The sequence below is a fragment of the Corvus hawaiiensis genome, chromosome 2 (genome assembly GCF_020740725.1).
Source record: "Corvus hawaiiensis isolate bCorHaw1 chromosome 2, bCorHaw1.pri.cur, whole genome shotgun sequence".
In the NCBI taxonomy this organism is placed as follows: domain Eukaryota; kingdom Metazoa; phylum Chordata; class Aves; order Passeriformes; family Corvidae; genus Corvus; species Corvus hawaiiensis.
The window spans coordinates 111,593,177-111,616,484 of NC_063214.1; the positions used below are offsets into that span (position 1 = coordinate 111,593,177).

At 35.0% G+C, this 23,308-nt stretch overlaps 1 protein-coding gene across 3 annotated transcripts in view; it reads left to right on the forward strand.

Moving 5' to 3' along the window:
• The window catches only part of IL1RAPL1 (interleukin 1 receptor accessory protein like 1), a 705,736-nt gene that overhangs the window by 260,789 nt on the left and 421,639 nt on the right, over window positions 1-23,308 (forward strand). The window contains exon 2 of one of the 3 annotated variants that reach the window (XM_048288421.1): window positions 6,988-7,029. The exons of the other annotated variants lie outside the window; for them this stretch is intronic. The gene's annotated coding sequence lies outside the window, so the exon portion shown is untranslated. The remainder of the gene's footprint in view (window positions 1-6,987; window positions 7,030-23,308) is intronic. 3 annotated transcript variants of the gene reach the window in all.

Genomic DNA, 23,308 nt, shown 5'->3' on the forward strand with positions numbered 1-23,308 from the left:
GATGTAAGTGGAAGAGATGGAAAGAGGAGAATAAGAGAGGAATTCCTACACTGAATTGTAGACCCTGTTTGGCTGGGTTTTTATGATCTGCCTGGGTTTGTTCCTAGAGTTGGGTGTTCCTGGTAAGGGTGGTGGTATAGAGCTGAGCTCAGGCTAGTTGCCTATGCATGTAATAAACATATTACATGACTGAATTATTGGACTGGAATTTTGTTTTGTTTAATGTAGAAATTCTACATTTAAGTTTAAAAGACAAATTTTGAAAAGCATGCTTATGTTACTTTTGTCTTGTTACATTCCTGTATGAACAAAATGGAATTCAAGTAATGGTGTTACTTTTTATTCATTTTGTTTATCATAGTTTTCTGTATTTGTGTGTGTATCAAAATTAAAGTCATAGTTGAAAACGTCTTTTTATGTATAATTTGCCACTTATGGATAAGTGTGTGTTTTGCTCACCTAATCTAAGTTGTGCTTCAGTATGTTTGAGAATGGTGCCTTGAGAATGCCAAATGGTTTGTTTTGTTTCCATAAAACTTTAAGTGAATTCAGACTGCCAGGGATCATTATCATTTAACAGTGACTAAAGAGACATATATTTCTATTTTTATGTAAATGAAACAAGCAGCATTACCCTGCATATGTAGGGTTCTCTAGATGTTCTCTAAAGATCATGATTTCACTGCCTATAATGAAAAGTTTGCATTGATGGCTTTTTAAATAGGTATTGCTGCTTCTTCAAAGTGTTAAGACAGTAAGGAACAGTATGTCTTGCATTACCATAAATAGGATAAGGGCGCACTGAAGTCGTACCTTCAAACACTACCTCCAGAGCAATGCGTCTGGCAACTTTTACAAGTTCCACAGTCATTTAAAAACATAAACCAGAGAAACAACAAGGAAAATGTGACATTTGTATAATCTGATTAGAGCTATGTGTTTTTTCTATTTAAAAAATTGGATCTTATTCCAAGAGAACAATGGAAAAAGCTGGGGCCTCCTACCTGCAATTTTCACAATAAACTTTTTGTTTGTCTTGAAGTCCAGTCAACAGAATAATACCTTTCATTCTACTGATTATATTAAAACACTTAGAGACATAAAAATAAGAGTGTATATTTTTAAATATTGGCCTAGAATATCAATCACAGACATGACTATATAACAAAAAAGGAAAGTCATAAACCATCTCTGTCGCATGTCTTGTCAGAATTTAGGACAAAATCTGTTGCAGGAAGCTGGAAGACATTCATGGTTGTTATTTTGGAGCAGTAATATTTTGCCATAAGGGAAAATGCTTTGCCTCAAATCAGTGTCAAATTTTGCAGCTGAATCCAAAACTTTCTTATGACTAAAGTTTTTGTTTTTCTCAGTTAGTTTCCTGAACTTGGAATTCAGTAGAAAATATAATAAGGATACAAAATTCCTCATTAAAGTTCAGAAATGAGTTCTAGAACCACACCACCCACTATCATGAAATTACCTAGTAGTTTTTAATATCCCTTGAACCAAGCAGAAAAGGGCTAACAATAGCTATATTAAAGTTGTATCACACCCTAATGTACATAAAATTGTGGGTGTATATATCATATATAAAAAAATATGTGAGATATATATACGTATATATATAAACACAATATATGTATTATTAAAGGTATAGGAACATTTGAAAATGAGACATGCCTAAAGATGGAATTAAATACAGTCCCTTAATGAGAAGCAAATAAAACAAGGATGATGGTATAATAGTTGAGGGCAAGATACAGGAAGCAACTGTGGAGAGATTGGGAAAAATAATAGTTTGAATTTACTATTGGGTTGTATGAAATTAGCCATATCAAGTCAGAAAAAAATTACATTTCAGTACCTCAGTTTTGATCCCAGTCTGTGGCTGACAGGGAAAAAGCAAGCATAGTATTATATTTTTCAGATGTACTCATATGGTCCATTATGTCCAATAGCTGTCCAAGACCGCTATTACTGTCTTGACTCATTCCTTGTTTTTTTCTCCCCTGAGTTAGGAGAAATGTTTTGATCCTATGCAAGCTGAGGCAATCATTTACCTGCATGCACAGAGTTCAACTATGAGCAAAGTGATAGCATATTTCCTATTTTAAAACTCTAGTCGGATGATTTCAGTCCTTTGATTCAGTTTTTGTTTTATGACGAAAACTAAACACTCATTCCTTATTCACCTTCTTCTTGGCATCCATGATTTCACAGACTTCTGTTTCATGCCTGAGGTTTAAAGGTCAGATCTCATTCAGAAGTGTTTGTACATCTTTGAGAATTCTTGCTGCCCTTCTTCTCTTCTTTTCAAATCTTATTATCCTTTTGGGATATTAGGACCACAAGTATTTTATACTTTCTTTCCTTATCATTTATATATGTTTTGGTTTTATTTTTCATTCTTCACCCTTTTTACTCTTTATCCTTTAGATAATACTGTCATAGAACTCTTCATTATAATTGCAAATCTTTGGCTAAGTGGTAAGTTTAACAACTGGTATTTACTGACAACCAGTGGTAACTCCTTTTTACTGTTTCCATGAAAAAATTAGGATTGCTTTCTTCAGTGTTCAAAATTTTAATGTGTTCAGTATTGGTTTATTCATTGTACTACCAAGTACTATCGCATTATTCTTCTTTGCCTTTTGACAGTTTTTCCAACACTCTGCTCATTTAATTGAAAAAATATTCTTGTTCATTTGAGGTTGGGACATGTAAAAATATTCAGTGTTTTAACTCTGACATTGACAAATTTTTAGCACAGAACATAGTATATTTTATACCCATGCCTAGAAAACAGTTGTCTACAAAATATTAATCCTCATCATTGGCTACCCTTATATGTATAAAATTGTATAGTAAAACACCTGAAGGGTAGCAAGAAATTCTCGTTATTGTAAAGGAAATGGAAAGCAGATATGACCAATCTGGCAGTCCATCTAATCCAGTATTTTCTTTTTGGTGCTGTTGAAGCCAATATGTTTCAGAGAGTGCTGTAGCAGACATATTTGCAACAACCCGTTTGGACAGTGTATTTCTTTTTGTATTTATCAGATTTTACAGCTTGAAACAAGAAGCTTCAATCCTTCATCCTTCAGGTAATTTCCATTGCTCTTCAGGGCACAAGGTAATCTTTAGCTGACAAGGGCACAAAGCTGCATTTTAAGGAGGCAGGTTCCTCCATCATTTTCCACATGGGTACATTGCATCTTCCTCTGATGTATGTGGCCCTGGCCCATTAAAGATAGAGTGCTGAGCTAATCAGAGGTCTGCTCCAGCATAGCAGATCCTATAAGATAACAGATGATCCACTCTAAGTACAGAATTTCCTGTCAATAGTACATAATTCCATCTGAAAACACATAGTAATACATGTCAAAAAAGCCAATTGACTGTACTTGTATGTCATTTTATACCTTATCCCTTTGTAAATATATGTGCTGGTATGAAATTCAGTAATACAATACTGGATTTTACACCCTTGATTCAAATTGTGCAAGTATTCATGAATAATTTTTTTTCTACTGGAAGTAAAGGTTATAATTTCTTTAATTTTTCAAAAAGCTTTTTTATGAGATAAGTAATTTAAATTATTTTTATAAATATTTTTCTTGTCTCTGTGGAATGGAGAAGACAACTGCAGACTGGAATTGAAGATTGCTGTTACTGTTTCTTTAATTTAAAAGTGCTGGCATCATAAGTGAAAATAATAACTGTTCTTTGTCTACAAAATACTTTCAACAACCAAATAAAAATTGGGACAGTTCGATTTTCTGCTCCATCATGAGTAAATCTCTGCTTTGTGTCCAGTAAATTGTTTAGCACTTTCTTGCCAACTGAAAATGGGAACTATGATCTCTTTCTAACTCACAGAGGTGGTGTGATAAACTAAAACCACAAATCACACTAAGTGATCATCTGATTAAAGATCGGAGACCAATGATCATCCTAATCCAGCAGTTTTCTCAGTTAAAATCCTCAAATGTCCCTTAGTTAAGATGCTTCACAAAAAGAGACATTGATTCACCAGAAAAATTAAATATGTATTTATAGCTTGCATGTTTTTTGGGCTGTACTTTGAATAAGATTCAGAGTGTTTGAAGTTTTCTTGAGTCATCTGTTGACTTTTAAAATTGTTTTATAGTTTTCATTCTCTTACAGAGTTAAAACCATTAAGTCATTTCATGTAACTGTCTAAAAGCCATATATCAAGATACTCCTTCAGGAAATACTTTAAATTTTGTCTGATTAGAGGATGACTTATGGATTGGCTAGCACACATTTTTCAAAAATGACTGTCGTTTGGAATTTAAGCCATATGGAGAGAATATACTATTTTCCATGGAATGCGTGTCAATTACAGGATTTGAGGGAAGATTTTTAAAATTGCTTTTTTTTTTCTACACAGTGTAGAACAAGACTTCAGACACACTGAAAATTTTTCAGGAGGAAAAGTTGGCTCACATGGATTCTATAGAATTTCATAAAATTTCCAACATGACCTATGAATAAAAGGCAATGTCATGCAAAATACAGACCCACCCTTAAGTGTCAACATGGCTGCGTTCAAAACAGCATGAGATACTTAAGTTTATATTTTTAAGGATTATTACCTTTCATTACTTTTTAAAATGTGTTCAGTCTCTCAGTTCTGTTTCTCTTACTCTAGAAATAAGTACATAACACTTACATAACTTCCAAACCTGAATACCTTCCTTCTGTCTGAGTTGAAAAACTTCAGATAACGTGTACCTGACGATGATATTTTGTTCCTATTTCATTCAACTATTCAGATGTTTATTGTTCCATATATATATTTCAAAATGTACTTTTCCTGAACTCTACAAGGTATCTTCATGCCTCTTGTAGATTAAATTTGAAGTTTTTATAATCATGAAAGTTGAAAATAATTTAGTAGACATTTATGGAAAGTTGGAACAGTCCAATTCTCCATTGATCTTCTAAGACTACTGACCCCTTTTTTAATGCAGTGTGGATTCACAGAAATGATCAGCTTATTTCTGCATAGATTTTTCTCTAATTGCCACATCACCAATTTAAAATTTTCGAAATTATCTTAAATATGAGACAATATGGTAATTTGAATCAATGCCATTTCCAGATATGTTTTCCATATAGAGTTTAGTATCCCTGTGAAGGGCAGTACTAGTCTCCCATAAATAAGGTGTGTCTCTCTTGATCATGGTGCCACTTAACACATCAGTGATCATATAATTCTGTGGGGTTTTTTTTCTGTTATAAAACCTGGTACACTCACTACATTAATTATTATCTTAATTGTGCATTCTTATATAGCATACTAGCTTTATCTCTGTTCGTTAGTTTTCATTTTCCTGTGATTCTCCTGAAGATAAAAATCACAGGACTTAGTTTTCTTGTACAGAGTGCACAGAAAAAAGCATATTCAACTCAAATAAATGCTCACTCTCTTGCAGCAAAAGGTATCCTAACTATCAGACTTACTCAAGTGTTTTTAACCAACAGTGTGCACAGATATCAAATACTGTATAAACTCCTTTGCAGGTGAAGACATACAACCAAATTTTGCTTTCACCTGCATATGTTTAAGGACAGAACATGTGTGTCTATATGAAATTTCTGTAAAAAAAGGGCTCCCTGATGTGATGTTTTTCACTGCATAAAGCATAATAAGCAGCACAGCTTGAGTAAGGAGCACGTCAGATAAAGAAAAAAACCACTGGTGGGTAAGGAAATAAAAATTAAGTTTTGTCATGCTTCTTCAATCCTGATCTTTTTCAGAAGTGCTTACCAGAATGGTGGTGGCTCTTAGCAACTATTGCATCAGAGTCTACAGTCAGAAGTGCAGGAGTGTTTTTGCATGACAATATGCTATTAAAGACACAAACTGTAATTCATTATTTTCTATAATTTCTGACCTTCTAGCAAGTCTAATTCTTCCATTTCATCCCCAGTTAGACATTTTCAGCATTAGTGGGTCAAATCCTTGTTTGGTTTAAAGTCAGTGCTCCTGTGACATATATTTATTTATCACCATCATCTACATTTCAAAAAAATTCAGCTCATAGGCCTGTGTAGATAAATACTGAAATATTTTCTCTCTCTGTTTGCCATTAGTTTAGAAATTTAAACAGCTCTAGTGACCTTTTATCCCCTGGATTCATTTCTCTCAATATCTTGCACAGACTGATTTGTAGATTTGTTAATTTTGCATTTGCATGATAGTTTTGGGAAGCTATGTAGAATGCACTCCTCCTGCTGATTCTTCCTTCTTTTATCAGAGCATACCAAGTTTTCAAACATTGGTGCTATTTTACTCTTATTTTATTTGTTACTGGAACTCTTAATGCACTTGGAGACTCTGAAACGCTTCACATAATTGTACTCATCTGTTTTGAGGATTCTTATATTTTTGTGCATATTTTAGTTCTCTTTCAAGGATTTTCTAGGAACTATGAGCTCTTCTCTTATTATTCTTCATGACCAATCATTGTGCTTTCCAGTTTGCCCTCTTGGATGAATATATACTGCAATTACATAAGTTTGTGTGTAGATATACAAATATGTGTTTGTATATGCACATGTATATAAGTGTATGCATAAGAACAAATATGTATACACACTCATATGTTTATGCATAACATATATAGAATATGCATGTATGGATATTCATAATGGCATATTTAGGCATATAAGGAGGCACACAGCGCCTCGCTGCCAGAGGGGCTAGCTCTAAAACTATCACAGCACATGATTTTCCTTTGGTGCTGTTTCCAAGGACTCCAGCTCTTCATGACACTTTCAGAAGTCTAGTGTACAGTAGTATCAGTTCATCACTGTGACAAAGCACTTTTTGTCTTCTGCAAATTGAAGTTCATTACATTAGTGCTGATGTTCTCTCAGCAGGTGGTCTATGTCAATTATTTTTTGCTTCTGTGTAATGAAAGCTGCTACATATTCATTTCAATTCTGTTACAGAGCTCTGAAGTTCTGACAAGCTGTGAGCAGTTCTTCAATCAGGTAAACTTATGAACAGCTTCCTACTAGTTGGAATCATCTTGTCCTGACTAACCTGGATTTCTCACAACTTGTCTCTATGTTTGCCTCATACACAGTGGCTAGGTTGTCCTTTTCCTTTCTCGATTTTTAGAGCGTGTTGCAGAAGACAGGCATCCGAACCTCACTTGCTCACTCACAACAGCTGTTTCCAAATGTTGGATGAGGTGATATTACTTTTAACAGGTTCATGTCCGAGAGAATTTACATTGATCTGAGACTTGGACCATGTCCACATGAGAAACTTACCTTGTCCTGGTCCAAGCCAGCACGAAGTCTCTAGTCAGATCAAGCTGAGTTCTGTTCCTCTGGAAATAACAGCCCTTCCCTCAAGACTACTTGCCAGTCTGGCATCAGTCACATGGACACAAAACAACCTTGTCTTAAGTCTTGAATAAAGTGCTTCTTGACGATACACTATTCAGATGAAAAAAAAACCAAAAAATCCCCAAACCCAAATATGGTATTACATAAAAAATCTCTCCCAAGTCTTCAAGTTGCTGTGGTACTCAAATACCCAGTTTCACTCCCAGGATTTTGCCATAACTTTGGTACATTTTACACACACACATACACATATATATAAAGCCCCTATAACCCCTAACTCTCAATCTATGGGAATTTTTTTTTTTTTTTAAATTTTCTAAGTATTCAAAAGATTTTGTAAAACTATGGATCTTCTTCCAAAGCCTTTATTTTCCTTATGACTCATTAGAGGGACAGTAACTCATTGGACACTCATATTACACTGGCAACTAAATCTGTTGAGAAACATCTGAGTTATGCCCATATAAATCTCCCTAACAGGCTCTTGGAGCACTCCCTCTGCGATGTGCACACACACTGCCAAGCATAAAGAAAAGATGGTTGAAAAGTTTTACTTTGTGTCCCTCTAGATAATAAGTCATCAGAATTCATTTTTATGACTGAAAACATAAAGAGTGTAGTGTCTGTGGAGCTGACACTGTTCACTGGAATTGGTTATCTGGACTTACACAATGCTGTTTGCATTAGGTAGCTAGAAATTTGTTATCAGCAATATAAAAACATCTGTGATGCTGTCAAGTTTAATGAGAGGGAAGCATGGAAGAAAAGATTGCAATCTAGAGATACTATTAGCTCTCTGGAAAATAAGTTTGAGCCATATAACTTGTTCATTAAAACACTGAATGACCAACTCACAGACTGGCTGGGGCAGGAAGGCACCTCTGGAGATCACCTGGTCCAAGCCTCTGCTCAGATCAGGGTCAGCAAGAGCAGGGTAGCCAGGAATGTGTCCAGCTGGGTTTTTAATATATCTAAATATTGAGACTCCACAACCCTAGACAACCTTTCTGTGTGTGAACTTCCTCCTCTCAAAGAAGATTTTACTTATGTTTAAGTTTAATTTTGTGCCCCGAGAAAAGTCTGTTTCTGTCCTCTTTACACCCCATCAGGGAGTGCGATCCCTCTGATCATTCTCTTTTCCAGACTGACAAGTCATAGTTCTTTCAGCCTCTTCCTGTATGCCAGATGCTTCAGTCCTTGAGCCCCTTCGTTGGATTCACTCCAGTATGTTCATGTCTCTCTCATACTGGGGAGCCCAGGATTGGACCCAGCACTTCAGATTTGTCTTGCCAGAGTCAAGTAGAGAAAAATAATCACTTCCCTTGACCTGCTATCGACACTCTCGCCTAATGCAGCCCAGGTTACCTTTAGCCTTCTTGGCTGCAAAGGCAAATTGCTGACTCACGTCCAACTTTGTGTTCACCAGGACACCCAGGACACTCCCTGCCAAACTGCTTTCCAGATGGGGCATACACTGGTACCTGGGGTTATTCCTCCTCATTGTCAGGATGTGGCCTTTACTGTTGTTGATCTCCAGAACTTTTGGCCCATTTCTCCAGCCTTTTGAGGTCCTCCTGAATAATAGGACACCAATATGGTGCATCAGCCACGCTTTCAAGTTTCGTATCATCTGTAAAATCACTGAGGGTGTGCTGTATCCCATCATCTGGATCATTAATTATAATGCTGAACAATATTGGCACTAGTATAATTACCCGAGGGAGAATCTGTGTGATGTTGTAGAATTGACATTCATTGCTTATGAAAAGAGTTGTATTCAGACCATTATATTGAAACAGCCTTCCTACCATCTTGACTATCAGATCAAAATGTTTCCATTAGTTTTTTGAGTTGTCTTTGTCATTTCATCTATTTTTGAGAAAACTCTTCTTCCCTATTGATGAAAAAAGTACTGTTTAAAAACCAAAGCCTAACTGTTTTTAAACTATCGTGACATTGATCTTAAACTATGAAAATTTTGAATAATATTGTTCATGCTCTTTGTGTTGGACTTTGTTTCAATAAACCTAATTTCAGTTTTCAGTACTGAAGTTTTCAGTAGGTGGTCATCTAAAAGTCACATCATTGTCAAATGATAAAGAGATAAGTTATTGTAGTTTATGTTAGTCTTCCTTTTCAGACCTCAGTGGTCACTCTGTTTTTTAGTTCAGAACTCTTTTGTATTTATTTTGCCCTGTTCGTCAAGAAGTTCAATGATGTTTGAGAAATTAAACTTCATTATACTACCTGTTAGAGCTCTTGCATGAGACCAAATTCAGCTGCTGTCCTCTTGAATGACTTTTATTACTCTTGTTCTTGTTGTGCCCTTGGAAATCGAACATTACCAAAGATTTCTCCATCAGAGGTGACAATGTGTTAGACAATAAGGTGATAAAAAGGAAAGGGATGGCAGAAATAAAAGGAAGTGTTTGCATCTGTAAATACTGGATCAGAAAATATTTTAGTACCAAGCTTCAAGTAAGCCCTGCTGCTTTGATGTCCATATGAGCATTCTTTTTTTTTTCACAGAAACTGTTATTTCACAGCCGTGTATTATCCAAGTGCACAATGTATGGCTGTTTTCTTGTACTCATGACTTATGGCCAGGCAGGATCCAACCACTAAAGGTAGCAAATCATATTAGGAAATTGCCACTGTAATGCCTCACATATACTTGGTAAGTATAGATCTGCAAACGTACTTGAATCAGCATATAGATCATAAAATATTCAAATCAGAATTATTAAGGTTGGAAAATATCTCAAAATTCATCAAGTCCAACCATTAACCAGATAATATTTATGTTTCTGTTGGTATCTAAAAGAAGAGATACTCTGATAATCTTGCTTCTTCAGAACAAGACATTCAGGGTAATCAAGTCTAATTCTTTTGAACTCTGGGATCACACCTTTAGCAATTGGCAAAAGTCCACCTTAGTTTTGCAGTCCATATGCCCTATAAAATCACACTTCTGTCTTCCTGGCTATTTGCATCCATTTATTTTTGTGTCAGTCTGGCGCTTTAGTTTAAAAAGCAGTTTTCACTTTCTGTTCTTTCTTCTTCTCTTTCTCTGACCCCCTCTCCTTCCCACTCCCTGCCAGTAGGAAATATCACAGGCCATCTTTCCCCATTGGTTCTGCAGCCTTACCTAGCCTTTGTAGCCTTATCTAGCCACACATTAGGTTTCCACACGTAGTATAGCCTTCTTCCATTTGATAGCTGTTTCTGATTCTTTAATCACACTACAAGTCCTCCCCTGGACTGCTCCAGTGGCTCTGAACATAGGAAATTTGCAGAGAAGTACACACACTGTAGTATCATTGCTAATATCAATTTTTGTATAGTTAAGTTCTTAAAAATACTTGTATGCTGTTATCTTCCTGAGCTAAGAAAAAAATGAACAAAGGAAAAGAGGAGAGAAGAGGCTCAAGTTTGTACATTTCACTACTATCTTTGCTCAGAGTATCTGCAGTTATTAAAAATTTGTAATTAAATGAAGTACCAGTTTAAACCAGCGCAGTCTACTATAGGAATCTAGCTCTATTTTCATGGACATTGTACCTACATGTCTTGCTTTTTCTTGTAAATTAAGTGGCAGTCGCTCAGCATTTTTTCTGCAAAGTTTTAAAGAAATTTTCAAAACACAAAATTTTCAAAATGCCACTTTTCTTCTAATCCCTAGTTCAGTTCCTCTCCCTCCCTTCTGCCTAAACATTGGTCTTTGTCATAGTCTGTGCAATGAGAAAAGCCTGCAGGGCTTGCATGATAATCGTGTTTCCAAGTAGTTTGAGAGGATTACTTTTTGGGTTAAACCTCAGGAATCTCATTCAGCAATCTCAGCTGAAAGATCTGTTATAGTTATAAAGGATGTACATAAATAGTGCAGTGCACTGGCTTCATATAGGAAAAATAATGAGCTACTTCTGTGACACAGTGTACAGCAATGTTTATCAGGCTGTGATTTGTTGATCAATGGAGGTTCTTAAGCATTCAGAAGGAGTGCAGCAAAAGGCCATTTTTTTTCTGATATGGAAGAAATAAAGGAACATTGAAAATGTAACCTACATTCAGTACAGCAACAATTGAATTTTTTTTGCATTATTTCATTTTATGGATGGATGTTTTTGTGTGTTTGTTTGCATGTGTGTGCTTGTGCATGCATATACTATATTTCTGTGTGTGTATGTTTCTATATTTCAACAAGGTATCCTGCAAACTTGAAAAGTGTGAAAATCAAAGTAGTTGTTCCTAATTATTCCTTCTATCTCTATCACAGCATGCAAGTGCGGTAATGAAGAAAGTCAAGAACTGTGCATGCCACCAGCAATATCAATGCTGAGGAATTCATGCAGCTTGTCTGAGCCCTCATCATTTCTTTCCAGCAGGTCAAGAACTAGTTCAAAAACAATGATTCTCTTGAATGGCAGCAAATGATGAGGAGGATGCCCTTCCAGAGACTTGGTTTTTCCTTTTAGAAAGTTAGAACTAAAACTATTCCTGCATTCCCAAATTTTTGTGCCAGACTTGAATCACATTGACAACCATTATGACCAATGATTTTTCCTCATTTATCGGTAGGTCACAAACAAACTTTACCCTAAAAGCTATTTTTTTCAACTTTAAGAAAGGAGCCTATGTTTATATTTCTGATTGGATTGTAAGTTCGGAGAAAGAAAAAATTCAAAAGTTTACGAGACAACATTTAAGTTTCTAAGATATTAAAAAGTACTCTAGCTTACTCTTTCCCTTTACCCTCAATCTCAAATGACTAAAATACATTCTCTTGGACTTCTTCACTCTACCACTCTTTGGGTATTAAAATTATATGAAGAAAATTTGTTCAAGTTCCTAGGGGACAATGCCACATAATGATGATAACCCTCACTTTTAATTGTAAATGTCTTTTTTTTACTTTTATGTGTGATATCTATTTTCTTCTGTAGATTGCAGTTTGATAATGGCAATCCTTCACAATAACTTTGAAGAGATAAAAGGATAAGCACCTATAATGTACTCCCTACATTTCTTCACTCATATTTAATGCAATGATAGAATAAATATTTAGCTTTTCCATTAACACTGAATTTCTGTTCTAAAATATGCAAAATGGAATATTTGAAAATGCTGCCATCAAAAAATTAAAGCTAACACAGATTCTGGCAAGGATGATCTCTTTCTCAAACCAGGAAGAAGGGAAAAGGAAATATTCCTGCTTCTGAGATAACCTTTAGATCAGTTCAGCCAAGTCATGCCTCATGCAATGTTATCAAGATCAATAAGACTTGCTATAGAGTGAATTACTGAAGTTACTTTGGATAAATTATTCACCAAGAACTTCACAGTTTTTATGGTATTTTAAGACAATGATTTAACAAATCTCAAAGGCATGCCAATTCAAAGTATTGATCCAAAGCTTGGAGTTTCAGCTAATTATACCCAAAGATCACAGGTTGATAAAGTTTTCAAAACTAGGCTAAAAAGTTAGGTGAATTAATTCAAGTGATCTATAACATTCCCTCCTTAGGATCAAGTTTAAAGACACTGTGGAAATGTCCTTTACAGCAATGGCAGCACTTTTGCCTCCTGCCAAAAGTGGGAAGTGTATAAAGCATGAAGAGAAAAAATATATATATATTAGGAGAATTCAGCAAATTTCCTGGAACTTCAGTCCCCTCTCACGAGTTCAGAAATTTAATTTATTATCATATTTTCCTGAATATATAATTTAGTTTTAAATAATTCTGCTGTAATTTCAACCTTTTTACATCTTTAACTCTTTATACTTTGGGACTATATCCTTTTGTGAGTGCCAAATACCAAGTATCTAGAAAAACCCACATAGACTGGTTATAGTTCATGAAAGAAACACATAACTTTGCATTTCAAATGCAAAAATAAAACCTAGTTTTTTCACAGTTAAGAGAAGGACAACATAGCATAGAACATTTCATAAATCCTGCAAATAAACGGAAAACTACTTTACAACCTTCTCTGTTTACTTTTATCTCAGAGAAAATAGCTTCATTAGGCTTTATTAGTATTCTCAAGATTCCTGTATCCTTTGAAAATATATTTTAGCAGTCTAAGGTAAAATATATTGCCTTCTGCTGTACAGCTATACTGAAATACTTGTGTTGAAGAGAGCCTTCAATAAATGCTACTTTGAAATTGAGCCCGAACAATGACAAATCTTAAAGCTACTTTTTTTGGTCTAAAGCAAGAAGTGATCAGCTGTTCTACCATGGTCCACTCTGACTGAAAACCATTTTGGGGAGAAGTGTGAAAAATTGGTGGAAGATGAAATAATTTCTAAATAAAATTTTCTTTTTGGTTAAAGAAAACAGAAGCAAACAGGAGGAGAATAAACATGATTTATGTTTCTGGGTTTTTTCCATATGCACCGATTACAAACAAATTTAGCTGCTGGTGGCCAGAAACCCCAAGGGTCATGTGATATGCATTCCTGTTTGTCTTTAATCCTGTGTTAAATTTTGTACTGAGGTCTGTAAACACTGATAAGCTTTTTTGCACTGTAGGTCCTCCGAGATCATTGTGCCTAAATACCATGAAGAGTTTACACATTTTTTTTGGTGGTTTAGATACATCTTAGCTCTCGGTTTTATCTTTCCAAGAGAGAAAGTCAGCCTGATTATATATTAGTATTGGTATCATTGTAGTGATTAGCTGTTCAAATCTGAAAAAAAAATGAAATAAAAAAGTACCTCAGTGTAGATGCTCATTCTTCACTATCAAAGAAATTTTGTCAGTCTTATATGGGAAATTTAGAAAAATTTTCAGAATTGCATAATCATAATTTTTTATGTACAAACCTGAAAACAGTAAAGAACCCTTTACTGTTTTCAACCCATACAATACATTGGTTTGGAAACACTGTTTCTCTATTTCCTTTGTTATTTATCAGAGCAAGAACCTTCTGCTTTGGTTAAATACTTACTCCCTCATTGCCATACCTTTCTGACTTTTTAATGTATGGAACAGAACTTAGTATAGGTCTGGTTTTAGATAAATAATTTTTTCCTAAGAGATGCTTTTAAGGACAGAAAAACAAGCAAGATTATCAAACTACACGCAGACTTGAATTAATTTTCAGTGCCATTTTTTAAAGTTGCATTTTGATTGAGATTGGTCCATACAACCTTTACATATACAGAAATAGTACATGCTTACATGCCTATTGATAAAAATCATCAAAGGGTGGACATATAGGCTATTTTCTGGGTTCAAATGGGAGAAGGACAGAATGGCACCATATATTTCTGTGTCTGGTGCTTAGAGCATTTTAGTTTCCATCTCCCAAATCAGCAGCGATTGTTTATCCTTCAGTATCTTTCTGATAAAGCTGTACTACTAAATACACAAGAAGTGTGTCCAGTATGTCTTTACTCATTCTTCACTTATATGTGCTGTTATGATTTCTGGATCCCTAAAAGCAGCTGAGTCCGGGGAGATTGCTCTCTGTATCTCAGGATCACAGTTGTTTGAGGCAATTTCCCTAACAAGGTAAATATATTTGTTGACATCTATAAGTGGCTTACTACCAAGTGGGATGTTACCCTGATTATTCTCTACTTTTTAACAGAATGACACAGCTCTCTTCAGAGCATAAGAATTCCTAACACAAATTTTCTGTTCTTAACCCTTAAAAACACAACCACCTCCTGTAATCAGACACCATGAATATTTAATAATGCCTGTGTTTTCTCTTTTGCATAGCCTTATCATATTAGGATCAGAGAAATAAATATTTTTTTTCCAAAGACACTCATTTGATATATATATGTTCAATTTTCTAAAGAAGAGAATATAATGTAGTAATTTTGGAGATTTAGATTTTGAGGTATAGTAATACATATGGGAATCTTTTGTGTGTGTGTATTTAAGATTACAGCAATGACACCTTATTTTATAACATCTAAACCTTTTCTATTGTGAATTTATTAAGGTCAATGCTTTAAAGAATTAGAAATATATATGAAAGACCACACTTTAGCTTTGAAATGATTTGCTTGAAAACCTACAGGAAGGCATGGCAGGCTAAAACACCAAACAAAACTTAAACAACAAGAAACCTGAGTTTTGCTTTTCCTCACTCTTAGCTATCTCGGTAGAGTAAGTGATCAAATTAATATTAAGGAGAATTTCAGAATTAGCCCACTGACTTTATTCTGGGTAGTAAATATCGCTTCTCTTTTTAAAAATCCCATTTTTGTTTTCAGTTAAAATAGTAAGTTCTCTACATCGTTGTATATTTTTAAAGTTCTCTACATAGCTCAGCAAACATTCCCATCAGCCTGATGAAGTAGGTCATGGAAGAGTAATGCTATTTTTTTTGGCACAGCATAGTAAAACCCAGAACAAATTAATTGCTTTCAAAATGCCCTGCCAGCAGAGACCTGTGCCTCTCCCAAATTCTGAGGTTATATACACATTCATTTCCTTTAAACATGAGTGATAGTAAAGCTAGAAACTTAGTTGGAGTCTAATGTCTGGGTTGTTTTATTTTCCCTCTGGTAATTATTATTTTTTTCCTGTGGGTAGCTTGGTACAGCTGGCCACAGATTTTTTTCCTCCAAAATAAGATATATCATACTTAAATCTAGATGGCTGAAACAGAAAGACAAACCCCAAATCTCCAAATTTAGATTCTGTTACTTAATGGATGTAATGCCTTGAAAGACTGTACCAGCTTTGGCTGATACAAACTGCTGCTGAGGAACTGAATTTCGCTGAAATTGGAACTTTTATTTTTGGGATTGTCAATTGACAAGTTCCAAAATATTTAGGTTGTGCCTGTGTGAAAGCATGTCTGAAAACACAGAGGAAACAGAGATAAACCAAAACATTGCTGGGTATGCAATGGAGTGACCTGTCCTTGGTTATGCCCTGTCTCTGAAGCCTAGTGCTGCAGGTCAAGGCATTAACATAGAAACAATATTTTCATAATAACATGGCAAACATATTTTGACTGTTCTCTTTATCCCCCTTTCACTGTGACACTCCTTAAAACCACTTTCTTTTTCCTTTTCTTTCTTTTTTTTTCTTTTTTCTTTTTTCTTTTTTCTTTTCTTTTTTCTTTTCTTTTCTTTTCTTTTCTTTTCTTTTCTTTTCTTTTCTTTTCTTTTCTTTTCTTTTCTTTTTTTCTTTTCTTTTTTCTTTTCTTTTCTTTTTTCTTTTCTTTTCTCTTTTCTTTTCTTTTCTTTTCTTTTCTTTTCTTTTCTTTTCTTTTCTTTTCTTTTCTTTTCTTTTCTTTTCTTTTCTTTTCTTTTCTTTTCTTTTCTTTTCTTTTCTTTTCTTTTCTCCTTTCTTTTTTTATTTTCTTTTTTCCAGTGGGGCATAAAACCAATAGTTCTGGAATGAGCTGTGTCAGTCAGCTTGACAACTACTCACAGGGTTTTTTTTATTTCCATCAAATTTCATGTCAACCAAGGCATATTACTGACTAAGAACTTAGCTCCACAAGCTGAGCTGCTGCAACAACTCACTGCTGCTATTGAAATCCTATTGCTCCTTCTGTCTTCACTGTTATCAGCCTCTAAGTCCTGCTTCATTTCTACCAATTTGACACTACTGTTAAAATAAATTCCCACTCAGAAAGACAGGAGGTAAAAATAACTTTGGATTGCAACAAAGAGCCAGGCAAAGAGCAAAAAACTGTTCTGTGTTCACTTCTGTCATAGTCCTATGAAACTGAAGGGAGAGGGCAGCAGCCTGCCTGTTTTCACATGACAATGCTGCACTTTTCTACACTGAGAATACAGAGAGGTCATTCTCATTCTCATGATCACCTTAAAAAGAAATTAAAATATATATATCTATGTTTTTAACAATGAACACAAACAATTATTACACACATAATATTTATTACACAGAGAAGGATAAGGATAATGTGTTCAACTGAACCTTACTCTCTACCTTTCCACATTTACCCTCTCAATCTTATTGGAATATTTACAGTAAATTTGGGGACTCCTGTTTCCATGTCAAAAGTAAAAGAAAAGTAGGTATATTTTAGAAAGGTAAAAAACCACAAATTGTACTTGAAAACCATTTGGGCACATCCTTGGGCAACTTCATGCTCAGTGACTGAAATAAATTATTGTTTTGCATAAAGCTTGTATAATCAGCAAAATAGTGATGGTATTTTCTAAAATGCTTAGATTCAAATGATTTAGGTGATCCATGAAGTTTTAAATATTTTGTATATTAAAAAGTTGATCATTTGATTTGTTCTTATTAAACTGCTTTTACTACAATGCATTGCAAATAGGTATTCTTGTACTGCTGACATTGTGGGTTAATTTATGGGAAAACAGAGATATAGGCTGCACATTAGACTGTGTCTATTTCTATCAAATTGCATGAGTGCATGAACTTTTCAGATGAAATTTGAAAAGTTCAGAGTTTTGGAACATATTAAGGAGAAAAGAAGCAGAACTTAAAAGACAGGAACATATGTATGGTGTTATTTAGACTCCATAAACACAAGTCACAAGTTCATGTGGATTTAATTGAAAGATCTTTTGAGTTATTTGTCCTAATGTCTTTTTGGTCATCTGAGTTTCTGATGAATAGTTTTTCAATATAAATCTCACATATGTGTTGGCAGTTCTACATAATGAGGGTGGCAAAGCGATTCTGTTTCAAGTTTGAAATGCTTTAAATTGATGGGAGAGGAGCTGCCTGAATCTAAAGTAATGGAACCTGCATTTATAAAAAGAACGTCATGCATAAAAAGGGTTTCAGAAAGGAGTTCTCTTAAAGTATTCTGCTTTTTCTAGAGAATAATACATGAACTTTGGGAAATGTTTATAGCTCCCAAGATACTTTTTTTTCCTTTCTCTTATTCATGTTGAATACTTCTTATATAGGATTTAATTCTACTGAATCAGAAAGATTGTTTGTCAGATAGGCAAATAAGTACTACTCCACAAAGGTGATAGAATCTGTTCCAATTTATTTTTAGACCTATCAAGCAATTCCTTTTCTTATATATATGAAAAATGTGAGGTTCCAGAGTCTTATTATTTCCTAAAAGCAAGTAATAATACAGTTTCCATCCCTATTCATAAACAGATCCTTTACTCGGATACACATCACTGTAACTTCAATTGGCATCAGTAGCAGTTGTGCAAATGTAACTAAGGGCAAAGCTTGGCCCTTGATAAAAATAATTTTCTGCAGCAAAAATAGCCATTTATGATTATTCTGTGTGTATTTTAGATGAGCCATTCAGTTATCTCTCTTCTTTCAGGAGAGTATCATAAATTGCAAACCTCCAGTAACTTTGTTTGTGTTCCATTTCATTGTCAAATAAATTAATATATTATTCTGCAAAAATCCATCATATGTTCTAGGCAAGCCTTGCTATTCTGAATGTTTATGAGACAATCCAAAAATCAAGACCTGTAACCCAATAAATACATTATTGGCCTTGCTAATGACAGATTTCAGGCTTTGCAGTAGCTCTGCAAATCCTTGGGATTTTTTATGCTTTGTCAGGACTTCCCTTGGCGTGCTCAGAGCTATGTTTCACATTGTTCAGCTGTAAAAGCAATATTCTAATGACCTATTTTCTAATGGCTATTTCCTAATTTGTTTTACTTTTGCTGAGCTTTGTGTAACCAAGTAGTATAACCATAATTTTTGTATAGATAATACTACTAAGTAATTGTTTTGTGTAGAATGAACTATTTATGACCATACCATAATGATGTGGTGTAATGGGAGTGAAGCAGAACCCTTAAATGTGAGGAAAGAGCATACAGTGTAGAGATGGGATGATGACAGAGGCAGCACCTGGTGATATGACGACCAGGGCTATCAAGAACTCATGAGTGGTCAATTACCTATTGATAGAGAAATATTACCTTCACACCTGGGTAAAACCAGTGTTTTAGAAGTAACAGGAGAACAGAGAACAAGTATGCAAGGTAGGAAAGATGTTTGTTTGACATATGGGAAATTAAGATATATTAGGGACAAATAAACCACCACAAAACTCCAACAAAATAAAACAAAACCAAACCAAAACCAAACCAAAAAACACAAACAAGGGGGAAAAACTATGTTAGAAATAATAGAAATTTGACCTGAAATGAGAAGCAAGTAGCTGTCAACATCAACATGATGCACCTGAGGGAAGGACATGGATTGCTGATGACATGCTATGGTGTCCCACTCCTGCTGTCATGCTGCAGACTCTAAGATCTATAGAAGCAGTGGAGGGGGAAGAATAACTCCACAAAAAAGAGTACAAAATCCAAGAAGTTTCTGCATAACAATTATAATGGTAATATTTTTGAGATTTTCCTCTGAAATAGTTTTCTTCCCTCCTTTTTTTTCTTGTAATTTCTATCACACAACAAATAAACTCATGATACTGCATAAAAGGTGGGTTTTTTTATTTTAGTTGAAATAAATGCTTTTAAAGATAACAAATACACCTTAATGTTTTTCAGCAGGGCATGCAGCCCCTATGTTGAAGCGTAGATTGTGCCATCTGCTCATGCACTTGGGGAATTTCTGTGTGTCAGAGGTACTCCTCATGTAGAACATTTATTCATTCTATTCATATGTGAATTCTCAGCAAGTCAATTTAAACAGAAAATATTTTTCTATGTCTCAAATAGGTACTTGTCTTGGGGTGACTTTATGATGTGTATCCCATATCGCTGCCCTATGCCCAGAAATTAATTCTTGTGCCTTTCTATGCCTCTAAACTGAGTCTGAGAGGGGGAAGGAAAAACTGAGCAAAACTTTTCCAAAGCAGTTTGCAGTCTGTTCAAGGTCACACAGAGATAGCGACTTTTTTTTCCAGCTGCAGCAGGGGAGCGAGGAAGCACCCGGCTTGCTGCTCCCGGGTCAGTTTTTGGCCAGTTTCAGCTTCTTTTTCTCCGAAGGAAGACTGAGAGTTGAAATTTTTTTCCTTCCCTAGAATTTCGGATTTTTTCCCTTTTCCACTGGACTGCTTCAATATCAGAGCACATCGGGAGGACTTTCCACTGAGCACAGAGGAGCTGGCCCTGGGCCAAGCCCCAGCTCCAAGGAGACCAAAGGGAGGACTCTAACACTTTCCCAGGTTTTTTCTCCGCAGCGAGAGATTTTATTATTTAGCATTATTATCCTTTTCCCGTGTGTTTGTTAAATAAATAGTTTTTTATCTCTTTCACTTTCCTTCGAGGAAAATTTATTCTATCCCGAACCTGGTGGGGGAGGGGTGGTGACCTGCCTTCTCTCAGAGGATGTATTTCTAAATTTGGCCAAACCGGCACAGTACTTTTTTCTAAGTCATATAAGAAGAGCATCCATGCTTTAAGTGCCTGCTCTAAAAGAGCAAATATTAGATGACCTGAAAAAAGAAAAGCAAGATGGGCTTGCAAAAGATTAGGTTCTATATTCTTAAAATTTTGCTATTTGGATGATGACAGATTATTTTTCCCAGTCAACGTCTCTGATTTGAGTAGAATCTTCCTAGAACTGTTAAATTTTACAGAGGAATAGAACAATGAGATGACTAACTAAAATTATTTTCCTAGCCAATTACTGAAAGAAATAATACCTAAAAGACTGTCAGCCTTTATCTACCCTCAACAATGTATCTTCACTGTAATGTTCTTAAATCCCATCAGTTCCTTGTTTCTATCATAACTAAGAAGATGATGTGTGTTATTCTCCAGTAATGCTGGAAACATCATAAGGTGGCTTTTAAAAGGACACTTGGAACGTAAAGCAACATAACAAGGACATATCTGGATCCTAGTTCTTGCTCTTAGAGAAGGATGTAGGTTACATGCCTTAGTGCACAATGGGAGTGGGGTAAGAGTGGGGATAACAGAAATAAAGATATTGGAAGTGCATCCAGCACCTTCAGCAAGCAGAAGCTGCTACCTTCAGCAGTGTTTGTAGGGATGTACAGACACATGCTTGTGGGAAGCGCCCTTCCCACTTGGGGAAAGGTGGTTCAGGAGGAATGGGCACGTATTCAGGGTGTAATCCAAGGGGCAAAATAAGCCTCGCTGTGTCTTTTACCCAATGTCTTTACACAGGAGCAGTGTGCAAAAGCATGGTAATAATGCTTGGAAATCACTTTCTGTGATTTTTCTTCCTGTATTCATCTTCATTTTGGAGCCATGTTTTTGAGGATTAACAGTTATTTACTGACTTATGAATGGCAGCATAACATTTATGCTGGAGGCAGCATTTTGCATCTGCAGCAACCTGCATATGTGAAGATCATACATTTACCTTTTCTAGACCAAGCTAATACCCATAATCCTGCCTTCATTTTCTCCTTTACTTTTCAAAAAAATAGCTACTTGAATTTTAGTTCTTACAAAACAAACGTTTATACAATTTATTGTGAAATATATTTGACACTTCCATGTTTCCATGGAAGTATCTAGCTTATTAAAAATGTGTTTCTTGCTGCCATAGTATCTTTAAAGGGAAGCCCCCTCAAGTGTCGTGAAAATAATTGCTCTACCTCTTAATACTATTTCAACCATTATGAATTAAGAATCTTTACTAACTGTCATTAGAATCTCTTCTTATATATAAAAATATTCATGCCAATTAGAGCAACACTTTTCCATATTTTTTTATATATTGATAGATCATTGTTCTGATATAAAACTTTACTACAATTGTTGGTAGAAAACACTAGACCGAGTCCAAGACAGTGAAGATAAATAAGTAGAAATGGAAATGAAACTCATAGGAAATATTAAATATTATCATAATCTATTTTGTATTTGCATTTCTGTCCATCCTCCTTCAGTATTTCTAATGAAAGAAAACACGTTGAATATCAAGAGCTGAACAAGAACTGAAATTCATTTTTAGGATAAGGAAAGTGACATGAAATTGAATAGAACTTTTACCATCAACATTATTCATAAGGACCATTTGTTGATTAAACTATCTGTTGTACTCTCAGCATGTCATATCACATCAATCACATATGAATTTAAATTAAAGCCATATTCCAAAAAGTAATAATTGCCAAGTTGCCACGTGTGCCATCTGAGTGCTAAATTTAAGCTTTTGCAGTACTTCAGCAGCTGCATGAACCTATGAATAATTCATTAACTGTATGAAATAGTAGATTAGAATTAACCAACTAGTTGCATATTTTAGCTAATGTTTAGAATTGAAGAAATATAACTAGCCAATTCACCCGATACTTCCTAATGAAAAGCAATTATTTTGTGCAACATTTTGGAAGATCTACTTAATCTTTAATATATCCTTTAGGCAAACAGTGAGGAATTGAGCTAAAATTCAAAATTACAAGAAGACAAAGAATGTAATAAATGGAATGCAGAGGAAGAAAAGGTCTTCAGCTAGATAGTGTACAAGTGGCTTGTACGTAGATCCAGGGCTTCTTGTTCTTGGATGTAACAGACAACACGTGATTTTTTAAGCTTGCTTATGTACATAATTTTTGTGTAGTTTTAGATTGAAGGAATCATTATATACTTTCTATGCACATCAGAAATTGTCTTTTTTTCTAACTAACTAGCATTAAAGCCCATATTGCCCATTCTTGAATTGCCAGAGATATGTTGGTACTGGGCTTGCCTGATTTTTGTGGCTGGTAAGCAACAGCAAATATCTGATGGAAGGAAACTGAAAATTTTCTTTGCAGGCACTACATATTCTTGTTCTCAAACAAACTGCCAACACATAAACAACTAATTGCATACCTGTGGATTCAAAAGTAATGTATTTTTAAAGCCAGGAAAAGGGGAGTTGTTGGAATTGTAAAAAGAAGAGAGGCCCGGACTCCGGCAGAGGGAGAAATGCAGTCCAAACCAATATGGTTGATAAGAGCAAAACTCCGTTTATTAGCAATCCAAAGGCACTTATATAGTATACCAGCTTGTTAACTCTTAAG